Here is a 22,876-nt window from a genome sequence, read left to right as displayed (position 1 = left end):
ATCTTCGTTTGGAGTGTAAATATTTGTTAAGGCTATACTCTTTCCATTTGTTTTTAAGTCACACAAGATAAAGCGCCCTGAATCATCGATATAGGTTTTCATAATTTGAAGATCGAAGTTATTTAAAAAAGAATGCTTACGCCAGCTTTGCTGCTAGAAAAAGAGCTGAAAAGGCTTTTGTACCCCCATTCAGTAGCCCATAGGTGAGAATTTTCTTGCAAACAATGTACTTCTTGCAACATGTAAATCGAATATCTTTTAGATCCGAGCCAATTAAAAGTTTCTCTTCTTTTAGCGTTATTCCCAAGGCCCCGTACATTGAGAGAAGCTACAGTGATAGTATTGTTATCTGTTTTGTATTGAAATAGTAGGAGATAAAATGGATATCTGCCCTGCTTGATTATTCGACAATAACAGCGTTATGGCCGGATGAAAATGTTTTGCATACAATTCACAAGTTGCATTTTTTAAGCCTTGAAAGAAATTGTAGGCGCAAAATGCAGAAATATTTTTAGCGAGGTAGTTTATATCACAATGCATACTGGAGTTGACAAAACAGCATTGTAATAATATGAAGAGCAAGCTGGTGACACGAAAACACAAACAGTTACATATAAACATACTAAAGCGCGAGTATTAAGCAAGTAAACAAAATAAAGCATAAACAAAAATATAAAAAATCCTAATCATTTTGGGGTTCAAGTGACTAGCGGGCACGAAAGGTGAAAACCAGATCGAGTAATTATTGTTGGACAGCTAAGCCGCCTGCCACCCAAGATTTATAAATAGAGAAAGTAAAGTTCTGAGGTATAATTATTAAACACAGTTACCCATCTGCCTCTTCTGCTGCATCTAGACGTTTACCCGGAGGCCAGAATTTGCCATTGATAAACAACTTGTCGGGCTGGCTCTTGCTGAAAGATGCCCTCATGCCTTGTCGTGTTGCTTCTTTGAAAACTGCCATTTGATCTTTCCGGCGCTTGATGATTTTCAATGGAAGATCGCAGAACATTTGGATATCAGTCTCTTCTAGTCGTCGGCCTAAAGAGAAAATTTCCTCAACATCTTTATATTGAAGAGGTCTGGCAATTATAGGACGTGAAGCTGTCGCTATTCCGTTGGGTTGTTAGACGGTGTACACGTTGGATTTCAATGCTGCGGGCATTGCGGTAGCCAAGATCTCGTTCCATAAAATTTCTTAACACTTCTTTGGTATCTTCTTCTTGTACTTCTGGGACATTAAAAAATTTGATATTCTCTCTCCTGAAATAAGCTTCAAGGTATAGGTTCTTGGAGGTGATGTCGTTTATTTGGTCGGTGAGCTTTCTCTTGCTCTCAGTCAGAGAGGTTATTCTTTTATTTTGCTCCTCCATCTGCTTCTTTAATGCATCTCGATGTTCCTTACACTTGTCGCCATTGAAACTGCAAGACTTCTTTAATTCTGCTATATCGTTCTTACCCATTCCTTCAAACTCTTCAAGCTTGGCCGTTCTTGCTTTGAGGTTCGCCAAATTGGCTTCAATATTTCTGACGGAGCTTTCAATTGAATCAAGCTTACTCAGTCTTGCGATGATGGAGTTTAGTTGTTCTCCAAATTGTTCAATTTTGCTGAGAGCCTCGATGATTTCGTTGTTTGCCTCGTAGTCCCTGTTTGTGTTCTCGTCTGCTGTTTCTGCAAGATCTCTGAGTTTTTTTGCTTCATGCAAAGGTGAAATCTCGTCTCCAGAACTTGTAGACGATCTATTTCTGCGTTTTCTGATAAGGTTAGACAATTTTTCGGCCATAAAAATCTTTTGGAAGGCAGACGGTTTTAGCATGCTCCTACTCCGCCATCACTCAGTCCTAGTCTGCTGCAAAGACTTCAAGAAGCTTCGCATGGAGCAGAGACTTCAGTTCGTTTCTTTAAAGGGTCTCTGTGTTAACTGCCTCCTTCCTGGCCATTTTGTGAGAGAGTGCCTCAAGTCAAGTTTCTGTAAGATTTCCGGATGTCAATCCAAGCACTCCACATATCTCGAGAACCTGAGGAGACATCACGTCGAGAGAATACTAATGAGCATGAGGTTTCAGTACCAGACAGCAATGCTGTAGGCAACGCCCAAAGCAACTTCATCAGCGCCGATGGTCAGTGTGCTTCAATTGGGGCCGGCAAATCAGCTACCGCCTTACCAATAGTTCCTGTAAGGGTTAAGGCTAAAGGATCAAATAGATCAACTGTAACCTACGCCATTCTCGATAGCGGCTCCAATACCACATTCTGTTCCAACAAGCTCGTGGAGACTTTGGGCATCAAAGGGGACAAGACGCGACTTTCCCTTACTACCCTTGGCAAGCAGAACTGCATAACGAGCTGCAATCTCTTCAGTCTGGAAGTATTTGATCTGGATGAGAATTACTTTGTTGATCTTCCGTCCGTGTTTTCAGTACCGAGCCTACCCGTGAGTAATGACAGTATTCCGACTCAAGAGGATGTGATCAGCTTCCCTTACCTCGGAGATCTTCAAATCCGAACGATCGATTTGGATATTGGCTTGCTTATTGGATGTGACGTTTCAAAGGCCCTGGAACCTCATTAAACTCGTGTTAGTCAAGGCCAAGGCCCATTTGCCACTCGAACGATATTTGGTTGGACAGTGAATGGTCCCTTGGTGAAAATGGGCCAGCCACAGCCAGTGTGCAACTTTGTAAAGGCCGACGAAGAACTTAGCCAGCAGTTTCGCACGTTCTGCGGCTGGGAATTCTCGGATTCCATTTGCGTCAGCAAACCAGCAATGTCTAAAGAAGACAAGCGTGCACTATCAATCATGAAGGAGTCGATCTGTTTGAAGGAGGGTCACTACCAGATAGATTTACCCTGGAAAGACGATGTGCTCTGTTTACCAAACAATCAAGCAATGGCAGAACACCGTTTGAAGTTACTGCGCAGAAGGTTATTTAAGAACCCAGACCTGCGTTCGAATGGTACCCCAGACTCCACTGGAACACACCACCAGTGTAACATGGTACTTACCTCACCACCCTGTCATGAACCCAAACAAGCCAGACAAGGTTCGTGTAGTGTTCACTGTGCCGCACGATACAACAGGGTGTCCCTTAACTCTCAGCTTCTGCAGGGTCCAGACCTAACCAACACCTTGGTGGGAGTTCTGATTCGCTTTCGTGAAGAGCCCATTGCCATAATGTCTGACATCAAAGGAATGTTCCACCAGGTGCGTGTCAGCCCCAAGGATTGCGATGCTCTCCGCTTCCTATAGTGGCCGGAAAACGATTTCAGTAAGGATCCAGAAGATTACCAAATGTTGGTTCATTTATTCGGTGCCACCTCGTCCCCAAGTTGCGCTAATTTTGGCTTAAAGCAGACGGCAGATGATAATCAAGAAATGTTCAGCGAAGAGGCAGTGAGAACTCTAAGGCACAATTTCTATGTGGATGATTGTTTGAAGTCCATCAAAGGCAAAACCAAGGCAATATCACTGGTATCAGAACTTCGCACACTGCTTTCCAAAGGGGGATTTCGGTTAACCAAATGGATTTCTAACTCCAGAAAAGTCATTGAGTCTGTACCTACATCAGAAAGAGCAGTCTCGGTGAAGGATCATCTCCTCAACCAATTGCCTTGTGAACGTGCTCTGGGAATCCGATGGGATGTCGAGACGGACACCTTTGGCTTTAAGATATCCTTAAAGGACAAGCCTTCTACCAGAAGAGGAATTCTCTCCATCGTGAGTTCCATCTATGACCCTCTGGGTTTTGCTGCACCTTTCATCCTCCCAGCCAAGCGTCTACTGCAGAACTTGTGTCGAAGAGGCTTAGGATGGGACGACATAGTGTCAAACGAAGACATCGCTATCTGGCAGAGTTGGCTCGGAGATCTCCCTAAGCTGGAGTCACTTTCAAGCCACCTGACTTCCGCGACATCACAACTTGTCAGATCCACCACTTTACTGATGCCAGTCAGATCGCTTATGGCGCAGTGTCCTATCTTCGCATCACAAATGCGCAAGGCCTCATTCATTGTTCATTTGTCATTCGGAAATTCCGGTTGTCACCACTCAAGCTTCTTACTATTCCTCAATTAGAATTGAGCGCAGCTGTTGTCGCAGCCAGACTGGACAAGATCATCAGAACTGAAACTGACATAAAGGTCGATTAGTCTGTGTTTTGGACCGACAGCACTTGCGTTTTGGGATACCTCCGAAACGAGAGCAAGCGCTTTCATACCTTTGTGGCCAATTGAATAGGTACAATACAGGAGGTGAGGCACATTGACTCCTTGTAAAACCCAGCGCACAACGCATCGCGTGGGCTCTCCGCAGAGGCTCTGTTAAATAACAGTCGATGGCTCGAACGCAAACTTAACCACTCTATCAAAGGATGGAACCAGGAAAAAATCGCCGATTTCCTACTTCAAAGAAACGTCCAGTGGGCATTCAACCCTCCATGTGGGTCCCACCAAGGCGGTCCATGGGAACGTTGCATAAGGACAGTGAGAAAGGTATTAAACGCACTGGTCAGGGAGCAAGTACTGGATGACAAAGGGCTGCCAACATTCATGCGCAAAGCGGAGTCAATCGTAAACAGCAGGCCCTTGACAAAGGTCTCAGATGAACCCCTCACGCCTAATCACCTTCTCTTTTGGTACAACCAACCGTTTCCTCCTGGAATCTTTGCCAAGGAGGACATATACTCCAGACGCAGGAGGAGGCAAATCCAGTACTTATTGGATGTATTTTGGTGCAAATGGGTAAAGGAATATCTCCCAACTTTGCAACAAAGGCAGAAATGGTTCAGGCCGCGCCGAAATTTTCAAATCGGAGACATCGTACTGCTCACAGATAAGAAGTCACCAAGGGGTTTATGGCCACTTGCACGCACCGGCGTTAACACAAACCGCCGTTAACACAAACCAGCGAGACCGTCTAGTGAGAAGAGTCATGCTGAAAACAAAATCAAGCACACTCGAACGTCCTATAGACAAGATCGTCTTACTTGAAGGAGCAGCTGAAGTTGCGGAGGAAGCTTAGTTGTGGAACTTGTCTATCTGTCTCATCACCCAGTCACGCTGTACTAAGGAACAACTAATGTTAACATTGCGTGGTAATCCTTTATGGCTAATGTAAATGCTTATGTAGTGCATTTAGGAGCCGGGATGTAGGATTTCACGTGCAAATTTTTATTTTAGCTTGCCATTTACGTATGCAAATTAGGACTATTTAAACACTACGGTTTCCTAGCGTGCCAATCTTTTCAACGTTTTCTCTAGCTTCAAGTTAATATTGTTGCGGAATCTATTCTACCTAGCTTCACCATCATCGCTACAGTCAGGTCTTTATATTCTGTCCTGTATTTCTCATATTGCTCGGCTCTTGAGGCTGTGCAGGAAGAATGGAGTGGCCTGAAAGTGTGCATCTCAAATAACTTCCTCGATCTTAATTTCAAAGCTTTGTGGAAGAGAGTGTTAAATAGTTAGTGACAGGTTCTTCAACATTCTGATGTTAGTTGCAATTCTCTTGATTGTACCCCTGTCAACATCTTGTTGTGAATGGGGTTTTTCTCTCATGGGAAAGATCAAATCAGATCGGTGGTCTTGTCTGTCTGTGGATATATTAGACTCCTTGATCCGGGTTAATACAGAAGGTCCTCCTGTTTCAGACTTTGACCCACTCCCTGCACTGAAAACTTGGTGGAACAGTGGGCCAAGAGCAAGGCATCCCAATTTTAATGACTAATGAATAATTGAAGTGCTCAAGACAAAGCATTTGGTAAATTAAACTTTATTACATTCATTGATCATGGCTAGTAAAAAAAATACGCTTCCTTGTCTTCTGGAAAGGAAATTTTTACTGTGGAAAGTAAATTTCCAAGTGTACTCTCCATACTGGTAAGTTGAGGGAAAAGGAAGTGTCAACCCCTGAAAAGTATTTGCGAAATGTGACTTGGTCAGTGGTTACTAGCAAATTCCCATCCGCCAGTCGGATCAACATAAAACTGCATTTTGTACACACCTGGGACTGTATGAGTTTCTCAGGCTTCCCTTTGGATTGAAAACAGCACCAAACACCTTTCAGCGGATTTTGAACACTGTCTTTGCAGATCATTTGCACAAGTGGCTTGTTGTTTACATGGATGACATAATTCAGTGGGCAATGACACACAAGGAAGCCCTTGCACAGTATTCATTGTTGTTTCAGAGACTGGTTAAAGTTGGCATGCAACTGAAACCTTCCAAGTGTACTTTCTTCGCAAGGGAAATCAAAATACTGGGACATCGTATCACTCAAGAAGGTTGAACACCAATAAGCAAAGGAGTAGAAGCAATCTCATCTATGCCCACACCAACGAAAAATTCTGCAGTCAAGCATTTTCTGGGACTCTGCAGATATTTTAGAGACTTTATTCCATGCATGTCTATCCGAACAGAAGCCTTTCATTCCCTCCTCAAAAAGGGTGTATCATCTCATTGGACAGAAGAAACAGGAAGAGAGTTTCAAGACTTGAAGCAAGATATCACTCGCCCAGATGTTATGTTGTTCCATCCTGATTGGAATGCTCAGTTTGAATCACATGTGGATGCTAGCAAGCTTGGATGCAGAGCCATGTTGGCTCAAGAGAAGGATGGTGTGCTTCACCCTGTGAGATTTGCATCCCGAGCATTCACACCAGCTGAATCACGTTGGACAACTATGCACCAGGAACTCTTTGCTGTGAAATGGGGACTTGAACAGTTTCGTTCTTAAATACTAGGCCGAAGAGTTAAAGTTGTATCTGATCATGCAAATCTTAAATGGTTGACTACTATGGCACCACAACAGGCAAAAGTTGCAAGATCTTGTATGAGCATGGCTGAGTTTGACTTTTCCCTCGAACACAGAAAAGGGGAAAGAAATGTTGTTCCTGATGTCCTTAGCCGTTACCCCGTCAAAGAAAACATTCCTAAAAACAATGTTGTTATACCTCCAGAGAACAGTGTTATCACGTTTCTGATCATCACAACCTCAGTTGACATTCCACACCATACCCCTGAACTTGTTCAGGGAACATTTAACAATACTATGGCTTGTTTACACAATGCACATCTTATACCTCAAGCTGATTGCTTTGACCCAGTTTGTCTCACTACAGCCCCAAAAAGAACCAAATGTGCAAAGGAGCCTCAGCCCAAAAGTAAAGTCACAAGCCAGTCCAAGACTCCACAAGTTCCTAAAACTCAAGTCTGTCCTCAGAGTGCAACTTTCAAGACTTTGAAAATTTAGAGTCTCTAAACCACAATCCATCAAGTTTTTCAAAGAGACAGCTACAGGATTACTGGTGCAATCTGTTAATCAAGTTTCATAGCTCAAATCACGATATTTCTTCAATCAAGAACATTCCAAAGGAACACTTACAATGGGTCGAGCGAATGGCAAAGCTCTCAGCTGTTATTTTGACAGTTTGCTAATGTATCGCAATGAATTTATGGAGGACCCAGATCACTACCATATTATGGTTCCCAATGATATTCAAATTTAGTGCCACCTGTTGCAAGTGTATCATGATTCACCTTTGGGAATGCATTGAGGACGCGAAGCTACTTATGGATCCCTTTCACATTACTTTTATTGGCGAAACATGGCTAAGCATGTATGGAACTGGATCAGGCGATGCCCTGCTTGCATCAAATTTAAGTCTACTGATCCCAAACATGGGCCGATGCAGATTCGCATATATGACCGTCCCTTCAGCACCATTGGTATAGACTGTGTTAGACAATTGCCTAATACCCCAACTGGTAATAAATGGATTTTGACAGCTGTTTGTCCTTACTCTAATTTCTTGCGTGCAATTCCAGTACCAGATAAACAAGCAACTACTGCAGCATGAGCTCTGTTTAATGATGTATTCCTGCAATATGGATTTCCAGCAGTCTTGCAAAGTGATCAAGGAGGAGAATGGCTTAATGCGGTATTACACCAGCTAACAAAACTTCTCTCAATTGAACACATTGTTACAACCAGTTACCGTCCATGCCTATATGGAAGTAAAAAACGTGTTCACAGATGGTTGAATGCAGCAGTAGGAATTTGTGAGAAATATCAGGAACGTTGGGAAGAATTCTTGCAGCCAGCTGTGTATGCTCAAAATGTATCTCCAATTCCTGGTACAGGTCAAATTAGTCCATTCTTCTTGGTATTTGGATGCAACGCACCATCACCTGAAGTCATTACTCTTGACTTACCAGTAGAAAGCCTCTCAAGAAGTACAAAAACAGTTTAACAGCATCAAAGCAGATATGAAGAGAACTCAGAGAGAATATTATGACAAATCATCCAGGGAACTTAACATAGCTGAAGGAAAGCAAGTTTATGTTAGAAGACCACCTCCAAGTTCACAGCCAAAAGGATCGGCCACCCGGTTCATCCGCCGATTTGATGGTCCTCACACTGTTATAGGACATGTCCATGGTCTCTAGGATCTTTTACAACTTCGACATAAATTCACTCAGGATGAACTTAAAACAGTAAACATTGAGAAGATCATTGTCGTTCCAGATGATCTCTCAGAAGCAGCAGCTTATGATCTCAGAAATTATGGAGACCAAACATCTAACACAGAGACTGTTACCACTTCTGAATTACCCACCCAAAAGAGTACAGTGATTGATCCTGACTTGGCAAAATTAGCATTTGCGTTTGGAGAATATCTGAACACTTTACCAGGTGCAAGGACATATGCATCAGAGGCCTGCAAAGTAGTGTACCAGCAGATTCCAGATGCCAAGGAAATTTTGAAACGTTGCGGAAAACTAAAAGAACTGATTTCAAAGTGCCCTTATCTATCCATGTCTGGAGGCTCACATGGAGGGACTTATCTGTTAAAACTTGACAAAGATATGTTTGCAACTTTAGTTTCAGAAAATTAAAATCCCTCTAAGGGGTGGACTGTAGTGGACTCATGAGGATTTTAGAATGTTAAGATTTTCTTGTTAGCTTTGTTTCAATTTTTCATGTAAGCTTTTGTCGTAAGTTTACTCCCTTTAAGAAGGGGTGGACTGTAGTGGATTCATGGGACACAAACAAGGTCACATGACAGAGCACATGGAATGAAGTCAAGATCGAGCGAGGGGAACCGAGATCTTCTTCATGCGTTTCACAACTATCAAGTATTGTCAGAACTTCCTGTTTATCGTTCAGAATATAAGTTGCGTTTCTACATTTTGTCTACATGTCAGCTAATTTCCCAGGGGATTTCATTAAATCCACGTTTTAGAAATATTTTTTACTCAGCTCGATTAGCTTTATAGTTATCCTGAGTAAACATTACCTCTTTTTTGTATTAATATATTCTATCCCATCATCCTCAGTGTAGGATCCCATGAAATTGCACCATCCAATCCCAGAATTCAATGTACGTCCTTTCCCGCTTAGAGAGAAAATGTGTACGAATTTAACACTTCACAACATTAGCAAAAATTGGGAAATTTTGCTCAACGGACACTTAGAAAGCACAAAATCTGACCTCGGCTATCACAGGGTTCACAGAAAACCACGGTTTTCTCCTGTTTTCCTTCGTTCGAAGACAAACACACAGTATTGTGTACAGCTCCATGAGGAGGGTTCAAAATGGCGGATGAGAACAAACACAATGTTTTTCGTTCGGAAGATTTGGAGGATTTAACCTCTGCTGAATTGCTTGACCCACTGGGTGAGCTGCAGAGGGAAAAAACTGTACCCAGACCACAGGTTTCAAAAGGGAGCAGTTCCAAACAAAAGGCCACATTGCCGAACGTTTCTGCTACAAGCAAACCACGTGTTCATTCGCACACTCAACATGAGGCCGTCATGGAAGGCTTTAAAACATTCCAAGAACAACAAACAGCATCTCTAGCCTCATTAGGGACAGCGATTACCAATATGGTATCGACTGTGAAAGAATTTATGCACTCCTCTGGGAGCAGTACATCCTGGAAGAGGAAAAGAGATGAGCTCAGCGAACCAGATGCTGATGAGCACGAGATTGATGACAAGATTGAGTCAGTCAACATGGACGAGGCGTACAAAAAGCTTGTCAGTGAGGACAAGACGCCAGAAAAACCAGCAGAAGATGAGGATGTTCTTGCTGCACTGTCAAAGATTTCTGACTCGGAAGGAGCTGTGAGTAGATCCAGTTAGTTCACAGTTAGCAAATCTTGTTGACAAAATGGTCAAAACGATGTTGTCCGAGGACAATGCTAAAGAAAAGCTGGGGAAATACAACAGACCTCAGAATTGTGAAAACTTAGTAGGTACAAGAGTCAACCCTGAAATTTGGGCTAAAATGAGATCCAGCTAAAAATCAAGAGATTTAAAAATGCAAAAGACCGAAACTAGCATGCTCAAGAGCATGCATCTGATCATTAGTTTGACAGACAAACTCTTGGCTTTGAAAAGTAAACTTCAAAATATCAGCAAGGAAGATGTATCATGTTTCCTCCAGTTTACTTTGGATTCATTGACTCTTATTTCACATTCTGTTTATGAAGCCAACCTTATCACACGGGAGCTGATCAGACCAGATCTTAATGAACACTATAAACAACTTTGCAGTTCTCAAACTCCAATATCAAAATTTTTATTTGGAGATGACCTGCCCAAGGCAGTCAAGGAAATAAGCAAAACCAACAAGGTCAGCCAGCAAGTATCTTATTCAAAGCATAGCACATTTTCCAAACATGGATCCAATAATTTTAAGAGACAAGGATCATATCTGAATCGTCAAAATCATTTTTGGCCCAAGGCCAAGGACGACAGAGGAAACCACCTTCAAAATTCAAAGCACACAAAGGAGCCCGTGTGGAACACACAAAGTAGCTCCTGATCAATTGGGAAGCCAGGTGGGCATCCCACTCTATACATTCAATCCATGCAGGACAGGTAGATTGAAAAATTTTCTTTCCAAATGGCAAACCATCACCTCAGATCAAAGGATCCTCAATGCTATTGGAGGGGTCACACTTGACTTTAATGAGCAACCCACTCAGTTTGTTATACCCAGCCAGTACAATTTCAATCCATTGGAGGTAGAGATCATTGATCAACAAATTGAATGTTTTCTTGAAAGGTGGATCATTGAGAAGACCACACACTCAACTGGAGAGTACATTTCTAATGTTTTCATACACCCAAAGAAAGATGGCTCTCATCGCCTTATTCTGAATCTCAAACAACTGAATCAATCAGTAAAATATCACCATTTCAAAATGGAGAATCTTAAGAATGCTATCACTCTAATAACCCCAAATTGGTTTATGGCTACCATTGACTTAAAAGATGCTTATTATTCCATGCCAGTCAATGTTAATCACCGGAAATATCTGAGATTCATTTGGAAAAACCAACTTTTCCAATATACCTGCCTTCCAAATGGTTTAAGTAGTGCACCTAGGATATTTGCTAAAATACTTAAACTTGTTTATGCTACGCTACGATCCCAAGGATTTGAAAATGTGGGTTATATTGATGACTCGTACCTTCAAGGGGGCACCTTTGCAGAATGTGACACTAATGTTACTGCCACAACCAACCTTTGTGGAGATCTTGGGTTCATTTTGAACCGAGAGAAATCTGTTTTTGAACCAAGACAGATAATCACTTTCCTGGGTTTTGTTTTGAATTCAGTTGCCATGACTGTTGCCTTGACACCAGGCAAGGCTACAAAATTAGTCACAAAAGCTAAAACAATACTTGGAAAACAATCACCCTCAATTAGGGAAGTGTCTGAACTGATTGGCTTAATGGTCTCCAGTTTTCCAGGTGTCACGCATGGTCCACTATTTTATAGACAGTTAGAGCTTGACAAAACAATGGCCTTAAAAGCCAACAATGGTAATTTTGATGCTCTCATGACTCTTTCAGACACATCAAAGTCTGATCTAAACTGGTGGATAACACGCACACATACCACTTTCAATCGGGTATCCCACGGCAGCCCCAGTGTCACTATTTACTCTGATGTATCCTTGACTGGCAGGGTGGGGTCATGAATGATGTGTCTACTGGAGGTCTTTTTTCAGAGGAAGAACAGACAAACCACATTAATTATCTTGAGATTTTGGCTTGTTTTTCACACTTAAAACTTTCTGTCCTAGTCTAAGAAATTGTCATATCAAGGCAATGGTTAACAATACAATCACAATTTCTTACATTAATAACATGGGCGGAAGAACTATTTCATGCAATCGGCTAACAAGAAATTTGTGGCTGTAGTGTATTGAAAGAAACTTGTGGATTACCACAGCCCACATCCCGGGAAAACTTAATGTCATAGCTGATAGCGAATCAAGGAAAATCTACCAAGACATTGAATGGAAACTTGACCCACTTGTTTTTAACAAGATTTCTTCTTTCTGGGGTAAACCCTCAATAGCCCTTTTTGCATCAAGACTCAATTTTCAGTTTAGACCTTTTGTCTCATGGAAACCAGACCCAGAAGCCTTTGCAATTGATGCTTTTTCAATTACCTGGAAGGAGTAAAATTTTTATGCATTTCCTCCTTTTGCCGTAATCAACAGGGTACTACAGAAAGCAGAGCAGGATCAATCACATGGTATAATCATTGTCCCACTTTGGACCACTCAGATCTGGTTTCCTTGTTTGCTGCGGATGTTAGTAGATCATCCAGTTCTTCTACCATGTTCCCCTCATTTACTGACACTTCCAACAAATCGTCATCTGAGACACCCACTCTACAACAAGCTAAAACTAATGGCATGCAGGTTGTCTGGGATTCTTTGCGAACAAGAGGAGTTTCAGAGAAAGCTTCACCAGTTACCCTCAACTCCTGGAGAGTAACCACTCAAAAACAATACCAGGTCTACCTTAAAAGTGATACAGTTTTTGCAGTAAAAGGGGTTTTGATCCCTGCTCAGTTTCTTCCGTAAAGGCTCTGGATTTCTTAGCTGAATTGTTTGAACAGGACTCAGGCTACAATGTGCTCAACACTGCCACATCTGCATTATCTCAAGTATTACCTCCTCAAGCTGGAGTTCCTTTTGGAGAACTACCCCTTACCAAACAGTTCATGAAAGGGGCTTTTCAAGAGAAGCCCTCTCTTCCACGATACACAGTTACCTGGGACCCAGTTTTGCTGCTCAGTTTTCTCAGAAGCCAATCTCCAAACGGAAAACTGGACCTTAAAATGTTAACTTTTAAAACTGACTTTGTTAACCCTCTTATCAGCCCAGAGGATATAAACTGTTCACTTACTCGATATTCATAATATGTCTATTACTGATTCCATTGTTAAAGTTTCTATTGGAGACAAGTTGAAACAAACCAGACCAGGTTATCATCTTCATGAACTTGAATTTCCAGCTTATTCTCCCGATCAACGGCTTTGTCCAGTTTCAGTTGTTAAGCAGTATTTAACTCGGACAAACCCCTTTGGGGTGACATTACAAACCTATTTATCAGTTTTGTGAGACCCTATAGGTCAGTTAGTAAAAGTACAATTTCACGTTGGGTTAAAACCACTTTCGGTCTCACAGGGGTTGACTCGACTCGTTTTAAACCGCACAGCATTAGGGCAGCATCTAGCTCTGCTGCATCTCAGGCAAATGTTTCCCTGGCAACCATTCTTCACACAGCAGGCTGGTCCAGTGAATGTACCTTTGTGCAGTATTATCAGAAAGAGGTGCAACAGGGCACTTATGCTACTACTATTTTAAATAGTTCATTGTGAACACTGTAGTTTCTATGTCATGCATGACCATACAGTCTTTCCTGTTTGATAGTTCTCTTTGTCATTAAACTTGTTGAGTTCGAATATCTGGGTTCACAAATGCTGTCTCTCAACATCTCATGGGATCCCTACACTGAGGATGATGGGATAGAATTGGAAAATTAAATGAGACTTACCTGTAAGTTGAAGTTTGATATGGATTCTATCCCATCATCATGAAGTGTAAGGGGATCACATGCCCACCCTGTATATTTTCTGTCTGGACCCACCCAGGGCTTTATGACCAATTATGTGTCGCATTTGTTCACTCTCTCAATTTTGAATTCTGGGATTGGATGGTGCAATCTCATGTGAGCCCCTTACACTTCGTGATGATGGGATAGAATCCATATTAAACTTCAACTTACAGGTAAGTCTCGTTTAATTTTCCAATTATATTGTAAAGTTTAACTTTTTTTCTATTTGGTGATAAAGCTTGCTGTTGTTAGAAACGGTTTGACATCGGATATTGGCAGAACTTGATGCCCTGAATAATACCTGGTAGTTAGTAAAGTCGAATTGCGGTATAGATTTTGAGTTAAGGGGATGCTATTATTCTGTGCATGTCCACAGGATACCCAAGTCTGATTTTTAAAAAATCAATTTTCAAACGCTCTAAAATACACTAAAAATACGGAAAACATTGAATGCTCAAAGATATTTATCTATATCACTTCTTGGAATATTGGACTAAAGCATTAAGCCTCCGACATGTGTACTGCACATGTCCCAACTGGTGATTTAGGTAAATATTACCTAATTTTAGACTCAGGTACATTAAGAACTGGCTCTTTACAAAAAATTAAATAAAATCAAAAAAATAATGAATTAAATCAATCCCACCAGCTAAAAACATTCCATGCTGATCATTAAACAGAACGTGAAAAGAGGTTCTTTTGACAGGTGTCATTCTCATGGTAACTTATGACATCATCAGACACGAGGTGTTTACAAAGCGACTAGATTGTAAGCTCTGGCAGCCCTACTAAATGAGCGAAATTCTGCAGTTGTGGTTTTTCATATAAATGCACAATAGTGGCAATTAATTAAACAAACTGGAAAGTGTGTCCTTGAAGGGGTCTTCAGGAGTCAAGGTCTTCACCAAACGATAACACACTTGAAATGCAACTATCGAACCCTTTAAAGAAATAATACTGACAGAAGGCCATGATTTCCAGTTTAAAATGCAAGGGGCTACTTGTGAAGTTTATCATTATACATGAACTACATAAAAAGGTGACTTTCACGGGGTCTGCAAGCCAGTGGTTTAGTGCAAACGTAGGAAAGATCTTTAGCACCATTTTTTTTATAACAGTGTAACTTACGAACAGCAGTGACCGACTTTATAAGGGTTGTCATAACAACACAATGCCAACAATGGAGAAATCAAAATGGCGGCCAAAGTAAGCAATTTCTCTGGAGTGTTATTTTTCTATTTTCCAAAGAATATAATGCGTTAACAGGGGAAAAAATAACCTTTAACAATGTAAAAGAAAACAGAGGAGTCAAGAAGTGGTATTTCCAATGAATAAGTACAAAAAAGAAGTGAAAGTAGTCACTTTATACAACTGCATGTCTGCAATAAACAAGAATTTTAGAACTGCATCTTCTTTTGCTTTACTCTTAACTGCCAGCAGATGTATCGTAAAGGCGGGCCTTTGTAATTATGGTGAAATCCGACACTAGGATTGAAGGAATAACGTAGTAGATTTCTACAAAAGCACGCTCATTTTCAAAAAAGGGCACTCCAACCACACAAAGATGCCAAGTGCTAGCTGTAGTGAAAAGGTTGCTGCCACCTTTCTATTTCCACGTTCTTGTGGATTTGCAGAGTTGCTGCTCTTGTATTAGGAAGACAAGTTTCTGCTGAGCTATCGAAAGAAGACAAAGACGGTCAGGCAAAATTTTCAGTGCGTAAACTTCAAGAGCACTACAAACGATACACTGAATTCTTCAAAGATCAAGAAGATGCGTTTGAAATCGACTTCACAAAATTTTGTAACAAACTCTCCCAACTAAGGGATTTTTTTCAAATCCTGGAACCAACAGCAGAAGGTGAAAAAGAGAAATATGTCAACCATTTTTCACCTGAAAGTTGGAGTCAACTGCCGCCAGACAGGAAGAAGGAACATCATCTTCCTGATTGTAAGGGATGTCAGAAACGAGATGCAGAGTTCCAGGCCTTATTTCCAGTGAGATCCACGCAGTTCAAGGGAAAAGCAAATATAGAGAATATCTTTTCCAAAAGCAACAACATCAAAATCCCATCAGTTCCACTAAAGCATCGGCAGCCATACTCACAGACCGACATCAAGAAAATTGCAAAGGATCTTTATGACTGGGTTAACGCAGCATTTGAAAAGATTTCCGAAGTTTTGTTTGCTACAGCCATGACAAAGGTTCCTGAAATTGAGCTTTACAAGAAGAAACCCCCCAAAGAACGGCGCAAGGCTCGTCCTGACAGATACAGGAAAGTAAAATCTAACATTGAAGATGCTTGGAAAACAGATTCACTAGAAAGGTAAGTTTGGACTAAAAATAGCATCTGTTTACATAATATGTAATCTCTCCTACCCCAAGGCCCAAGCCTACCTACATGCCTGGTTCTACATGCTGTGAAAATGGCGTGTTGGCAAGTGTATAACATAGTGATTAAGTACAATTGCATTTATTTATCAGAACTGTGGTGTTTTGGGGTTTTGGATCAAGTCAACCATTTAGCATTCCTTCTGAAATAACCAGGTGAGTTTCATAGCTAACATTTCGTCGAGCTGTGATGCTATTTCAGCAGATTAATGATTTCTTTCGTACACAATGATTGGAAAGGTGATTTGTATATTCCACTTAGCGAACTGTGTTTTCAAAACACTCTTGGCCTATTGATAAACAATAGATCAAATTTTCGGGAGGAGCGCATTATCATTTGAAAAATCACAGCGACCTTTTGGGAGGAGCGAATTATTGCTCGAAAATTCACAGTGAATCATCACGCAACGCGAATTAGCGTTCGAAAAATTGCACGGATCAAAACAATAGGTGTCACGAAAACGTGGGGAAATTTCATGGAAATATCGTTTCAAGCGAAATTTCTTCAAAAAGCCCCAAAAAGCAGGAATTTCATTGAAATTCATTTGCATTACTTTTGCACAATACTGTAACAGCTCTGAGGTTACATGGAGAGGGTACAGGGGAGGGGAGGGAGGAGGAAATAACATAAGGAGAAGGTTTAAAAGTGCCCAGCAGGGGCAATCAGCAAACAGAGTCTCCATTGATCTTGTGGGAAAAAAATCAAGAACTTTTACGAACAGGAAATAAAACAATTTGCCCTTTTGAGAATATATCCCTAGAGCTCTGAAATTTATTGCAGAAAATGTGTCAAATTACTGACTAGGCTGTACACAAATCAATTGTTTTGTAAATAGGCAAGAAACTCTACAATACAAAACTAAATGAGATTCATAACTAATACACTCTTCACACAAATTTTATATTATAAAGGGGTCCCACATAAACATCATTGAAGGTAGGAGGTGAGGGGAAGTTCTCTGAAATTAGCATATGCATTAAGGTGCATGCAGTCTCAGACTGTGCACAGCACATAATTTATAACAATAAACCGTATATGATTCATATTTTCCTCTGTTCTAGTTTGAAAAGGAAATTAGGTTTAAATTTGGACTCTGAGCTGAACATTCCTAGCCTATTGATGTACATGTAATTCCAATGAGAACCTCCCCAACCTCCAGCGAAAAGTACTCAATAAATACTACTATAAATTCATCAAAAATATATTTTCTTGTCATTTGCACAGATGTTTGGGAGAATGACAGTTGTTTGCGGCAAGGCAACAGGAAAGGCTTGCATCATCCTTTGAATCTGTGGAGGCTGCAAGAAAAAGAGAGAATTGTGAAATTGAGGAAGAAAGATTGGGGAAAAGGCAAAAGAAAACTCACTCTGGAAATTTCGACAGAATGACATGGGACAAGGAAACGCTTAAGAAAGAAGTTGAAAGCAAAAAGGATGGCAAGAAATCAACTGGTCAGAGGTTGCTCGCCAATACCATGTAACCAACAAGAGGGGAGAAATTGCTAAGAATGGCTGGTGAATCAGAGAGTAATGTTTCACCGTTTCAACCCTCAAGGATTGCCAAAACAAGTTAAGGGCAAGACGAAAAAAGAAGAGAGGACAAGGTGGTGAAATAAGCATTCGGTCCCAGAGACAAATGATGAGCTCAAGGAAAACCTAAATGAAGATAACCTCTGGTGAATATACCGTGGGAGAGCTTATTGTACCAAGGAAGGTAATCTCACTGCTCACTTGACCATTATTTGGGAAGCAAGAAGGCTGAAATCCTTCAAATAAAAAACATAAGCTTAGCTAATTACTTGTTCATTATTTTCTGTATGTGACCCTCCACAGGAAAACAGGGATAAAGGTGATAGCACGCTCACAACACACTTCCACTTGGAAATAAAAGAATTTGACTTTAGCACCCTCAAAGCGTGTTCAGGAGCACACTTCATTAGTAAACTCTTTTCTTTGGTTGGACACACTAAGAACAATAAGCGTGCACACACTAACAATGCAGTCAAACAAAGAAGCGTGTTAAACTTCGAAAACAAAAGATGGCGTGCCAGAACACGCTTTAGTGTGTGAAATAGCACAACATGCTTAAAGGGCGATACTTTCAAATACTGTGCTGAAAGAGTTTTGGGCAAAGAGAACACTGATGAACATTGCGGTTGCTCATCGATCAACACAATTACTTACCGCAATCGCAATTGAAATGAAGTGTGTCGGTCAAGTATGTGTAAAAAATAACAGTACTGTAATTTCCCGGATTTGATTGTAACTCGTCCTTGTATTTGTTGTTGTGTTGTCCTTTCGACAGAAGGTGAGATTCAGTTGTCATGTTTGTCTGTCTTGTGAAGCACTGTTCTTGCTGCCGCTTCAATTAAAAAGAAAATTATAAACATTGAACAGTAAATCTGCCCTCTCATGAGAAAAACCGTTCATTTGCCGTGTGTTATCCGTTCAAGATAGGATGCTGTTCGAACGGTTGCTGCTATCTGTTCACGACAAAAATTCAGCCATTCAAACGCAAGGGGAATCCGATCAGATTTTTTCAGCTTTTCGTGACGCTTTACATTTGCACAATGTTCAGATCAAAACAAACAATTCCACATACAAAGGTCACAGTTTTGTCACAGACCCTTTCTTTGTTGGCGTTATTGCTTGGCAGATGTCAAGATGTTTGTTGTTTTTTTCACGTTTGCTACACAGAAATCGACAAACAAGATGCCAAAACAAAACAACTTGCTTTTACGCACTTTGGGACTCCGGGACGTCAATACACGCCATTTTGCAGTCTGCTTCATTTCCATCAAGCCAAAAAGGGAAAATTGATTGCGAACCTCCAGTTTCTATGAATTCAGAACTAACTGAAAAAAGTTAACGTTACAAAACGGATGAAAATAATTTAAACAAACAAAACGCGAAAGGCATCTGTGTCTGTAAAGTTACTTTGTTCGTGAATGAAATTTGAGACGTTCCTAACTCGTTGCCTAGCATGTGACCAAATCTTCCCACTAGCGGTAGTAAAATTGTTCTTCTCGAACAAACCAAACTAAACTATTCAAATATGACTACAACAGGGTTTAGTTTTTTTAGGGCTTACACTTTACATTGGAATACTTAACTTTAGTTGCATCATTTAACTTCCCAACACGTGTAACCAATGCCGTATGCGTACAGTAATGCGATAATTTATTGTTCTTCAGCACCGATGAGAATCTGAGACAGCAACTTTTTCTTTGTCTGTATTTCTTTCCAAAGGAAGGAAGGTAATCAGTTTGTTTAAAAATGTTCTACTTGTGTTTGAGGTTATCCAGAATAATACTATCTTTTGTTCGTTGTCCAACACGGATGCCAAGTTTTTCTCCCGTTCTTTGTCGCTCTTTATTAATTGTCACTAATTTAGAAGCTTTTAGAGTAAAATAATAAAATTCCAACTTTTTGGAGAGTGAGATCGCAAACTTTCTGCCGTTCCTTTTAGCTCTAGCATGCTCTGGTGTGTTCTAGCGTGCTAACTCACACACTAAGTGTGTTACGGTTAGCAGGCTAATCAAAACAAAAGGTTTAACGTGTTAACATCTTTGAAACAAATCGTTGTGTCCTTCATTGTGCTACAAATTAAATATGCGCACAAAGCGTGTCTTATGACACACTAAGTGTGCTGTGTTAGCATGTTGTGAGCGTGCTATCACCTTTATCCCTGTTTTCCCGTGGAGGGTCACATATTTTGCAGTATGAAAAACTGGTCCTTGATAAAGATGGCAATATCAAAAAGGAACAGTTTGTGGTCGAAGGAAGAAAACAATGATTGGAAGAAATTCGCAAGAAGACATCAAAACTCCATGAAAAGTTCATGAGAGTCAAACCAGATGAATTGTACGATGAGATGCCCAGAGAGCAAGTGGTCTCCAGGTTAAAGAAGCTGAATGAGTATGATGAAAATGATGGTCTGACGAAAATGAGAAAAAACTGAACAAAATGGAACAGACACGTCACCTGCAAGTATGGCATGACCATTCAACACTAGCTAATCATGGGCACATCCTTTTCATGGTGTCCGGCCTTTATGACCCAGCTGCGCATCTTACAAACCTGGAGTATAAATTGGAAACAGGGGAGGAGGTTGATGTTCAGACGGAAGTAGAGAAACCAGAAATTTACATTATTGGGAGATGCCGTAGCAGTGATACAGAACAACTTGCCTATGTAGAGAGCAGGTTGTGCTGCCTCCAGCACCTTCAAAAAATCCCCCCAATTGAGAAAGAAGGATGCACGGTAGAAATAAATGACAAGATGAGATTTTTCCATGGTGACTTGCCAGCCCAGAACTTTGAAAGTGGTCGGCAGAAGGGAGGTCATTATTATTGCTCTGGATGTGGTGTTTATGCGAGCCATGTATTTGAGCTGCACTACACTTTCAAATGCAAGTTTGCATCATTGAAGGATCGCCAAGACCGTGTATTAAAGGGTCTCATCAGCAGGAGGAACTCTGTCAATAAAAAATCAAAGCCATTAAGCAATTTAAAGAAACAAGATCTGATTCATGAGCTAGGGTCAAGAGGAATTTTTCAAGGAGACACAAAAAAGGAGTTGGAAGATAATCTTACTAATAAACTGTAAGGTGTTCAACGTGTACCAGCTTTACTGTTTGATAACAAACAAAAGATTTTAAAGCTATAAACATTGAAGATTACAAAATTCTTGTGTGTGAGCCATTGCACGATGTTTCAAAGTATATCGAGAATGTCCTCAAAGAACTGCCAAGTCACATAGCAAATGCTAAACACAAAAAGCTCATTGAACAAACAATTGCATTAACTATTGGTGGCAAAGAAACCAAGCGAGCATTTGACTACCAATGTGCCATAATAAACGTTTTAAATCGAATCAAAGGAGTTGTTGATGCCAAAGTCCAGGCCTTAGTTGACACTCTTGTTGACATTCAAGAAGCTCTATATAAAGGTGATGACCAGAGATGTCCAAGAAATGTTCTCCGCTTACACAACAGCACGTGGTATCATGCCATCTTATGTTGAAAAGTTCTCGTGTTTAAGTTAAATGAGATGACAACAAGGAAATTATATGGCACATACTTCCATGACTTGACAGCTCATGCTCCCCTACAGCTGAGGCTTGTCAGTGGTAAAAGACCAAATACAGAAGAGGAAGAATGCATGTTCAACACAGTCAAATCCATTACATCATCAACTTCAAATGGGCACCCTGACCACATCATCAGAAATTTGTTCATTTGCCTTCAGGCTGAAGAACAGCTTGGAAAGTCTAGAACATCAGTGGCAAAGCAGGAGTCACAGGTATCAAGGCTAGCAAAATCTCTTGGTCTTCGCACTAACACTATAATCCCTATACCAGTCATCAAGAAACATGCCGGGTCAAGGCAAGCCCATCTTCAAAGAATAGCTGATTTTCTTCTCCCAGGAAAAGGTATTTAGTGGTGTCAGAATGAAGAGCGCATTGAGTTCTTTGATTCAGTGTGCTTTAAAGGACAGGTCAGAGGGTCCTATTCTTCATCATTACCATTCAAGCAATCTCAAAATTGAAGAGTCTTACCTTTGGACGTGTTGGAATGAATGCCTTGAGAAGAAGTTGTGCATTCCTAGTCATATCATCTGCACTGAAGATAACCATGGTAAAGTTAAAAAAGAGGCCACTGGTTTCTTGAATGATGAGGGCATTGGTAGCCATGAAGTTGTAGACATCCCAGTATCAACTGCAACAGCCAACCTTCTTATTTCAGATGATCTGCAAGAGGAAGAGGATGAGAATGTTATCATGTTTAATCTTGTTCCAGATGATGAATCCATAATCTCGTTCCCAGATCTCTTGTGGACGAAGCCGAAGGCGAGATCTGGCCAAATCCGATTTGCACCATGTGATCACCTGTTAGGAATGTGACAGTACCTATGGCGTACGCACAACGGCGATGACGGCGACGGCGACGACAGAGTCGCGCAAGATGGCAGCCATACTCCAGCTAATAGGTTGACAGAGACATGCACCCTTGGTTTGTAGAGGAAGAATGCCACTTTTCTTGGCGGGATATTTAAAGAAAAATGATAGCGGTGGTTGATCTAATGTTTTTAAGACAGGGTTGCACTGAAGCAAAAAACAGAAAGCAAGAATTAACAGCAAAGAAGTAGCAAAGAAGATCACGAAAAAGACTGAGCGGGCCAGCACTGGGGAAGGAGACGAAACAGTACTGAACGATGCCATGAATTATAGCGAGTCAAGGGCTAGAGAAAGGAGGTGAAATAACACTGAACAATGCCGTGAACCAAAGCTGATGAGGGCTATAGAAAGGAGGCGAAAGTACCCAACAAATTGATTCAGAAGACTGCAGAACTCCCTATGGCCAAGTTCAAAATTCACACGAACGTGATGCTGTGCAGCCGTGCAAGAAAATTCAAAAGTCACACGATTTGGTCAGGTGATGAACAAGAGAAATCAAATGTGTCAGAGTGTTTTAGAGAAATTACAAAACAGTAAACGCAGCGGAAAGAAGTGGTTGATTCATTCATCAATCGAAAATATTACTTCAGTTTAGTCTTCA

At 40.9% G+C, this 22,876-nt stretch overlaps 1 long non-coding RNA gene and 1 pseudogene across 1 annotated transcript in view; both read right to left on the bottom strand.

Annotated features, from left to right (window-relative positions):
- Positions 1–799: 799 nt before the first annotated feature.
- On the bottom strand, positions 800–1,842 carry LOC149103551 (uncharacterized; annotated as a pseudogene).
- Positions 1,843–17,043: 15,201 nt separating this feature from the next.
- The window catches only part of LOC149103547 (uncharacterized), a 58,380-nt gene continuing 52,547 nt past the window's right edge, over positions 17,044–22,876 (bottom strand). Inside the window, exons 2-3 of the long non-coding RNA XR_016201840.1 lie at positions 21,877–22,068; positions 17,044–17,616 (exon numbers count right to left, since the gene is read on the bottom strand). This is a non-coding gene — a long non-coding RNA (uncharacterized LOC149103547). The remainder of the gene's footprint in view (positions 17,617–21,876; positions 22,069–22,876) is intronic.

The sequence above is a fragment of the Orbicella faveolata genome, unplaced genomic scaffold, assembly GCF_042242905.1.
Source record: "Orbicella faveolata isolate gen_17 unplaced genomic scaffold, um_ofav_v1 contig_35, whole genome shotgun sequence".
NCBI lineage: Eukaryota > Metazoa > Cnidaria > Anthozoa > Scleractinia > Merulinidae > Orbicella > Orbicella faveolata.
Note: the sequence above shows the minus strand (reverse complement) of the source record. Positions and strands in the feature narration are given on the sequence as shown.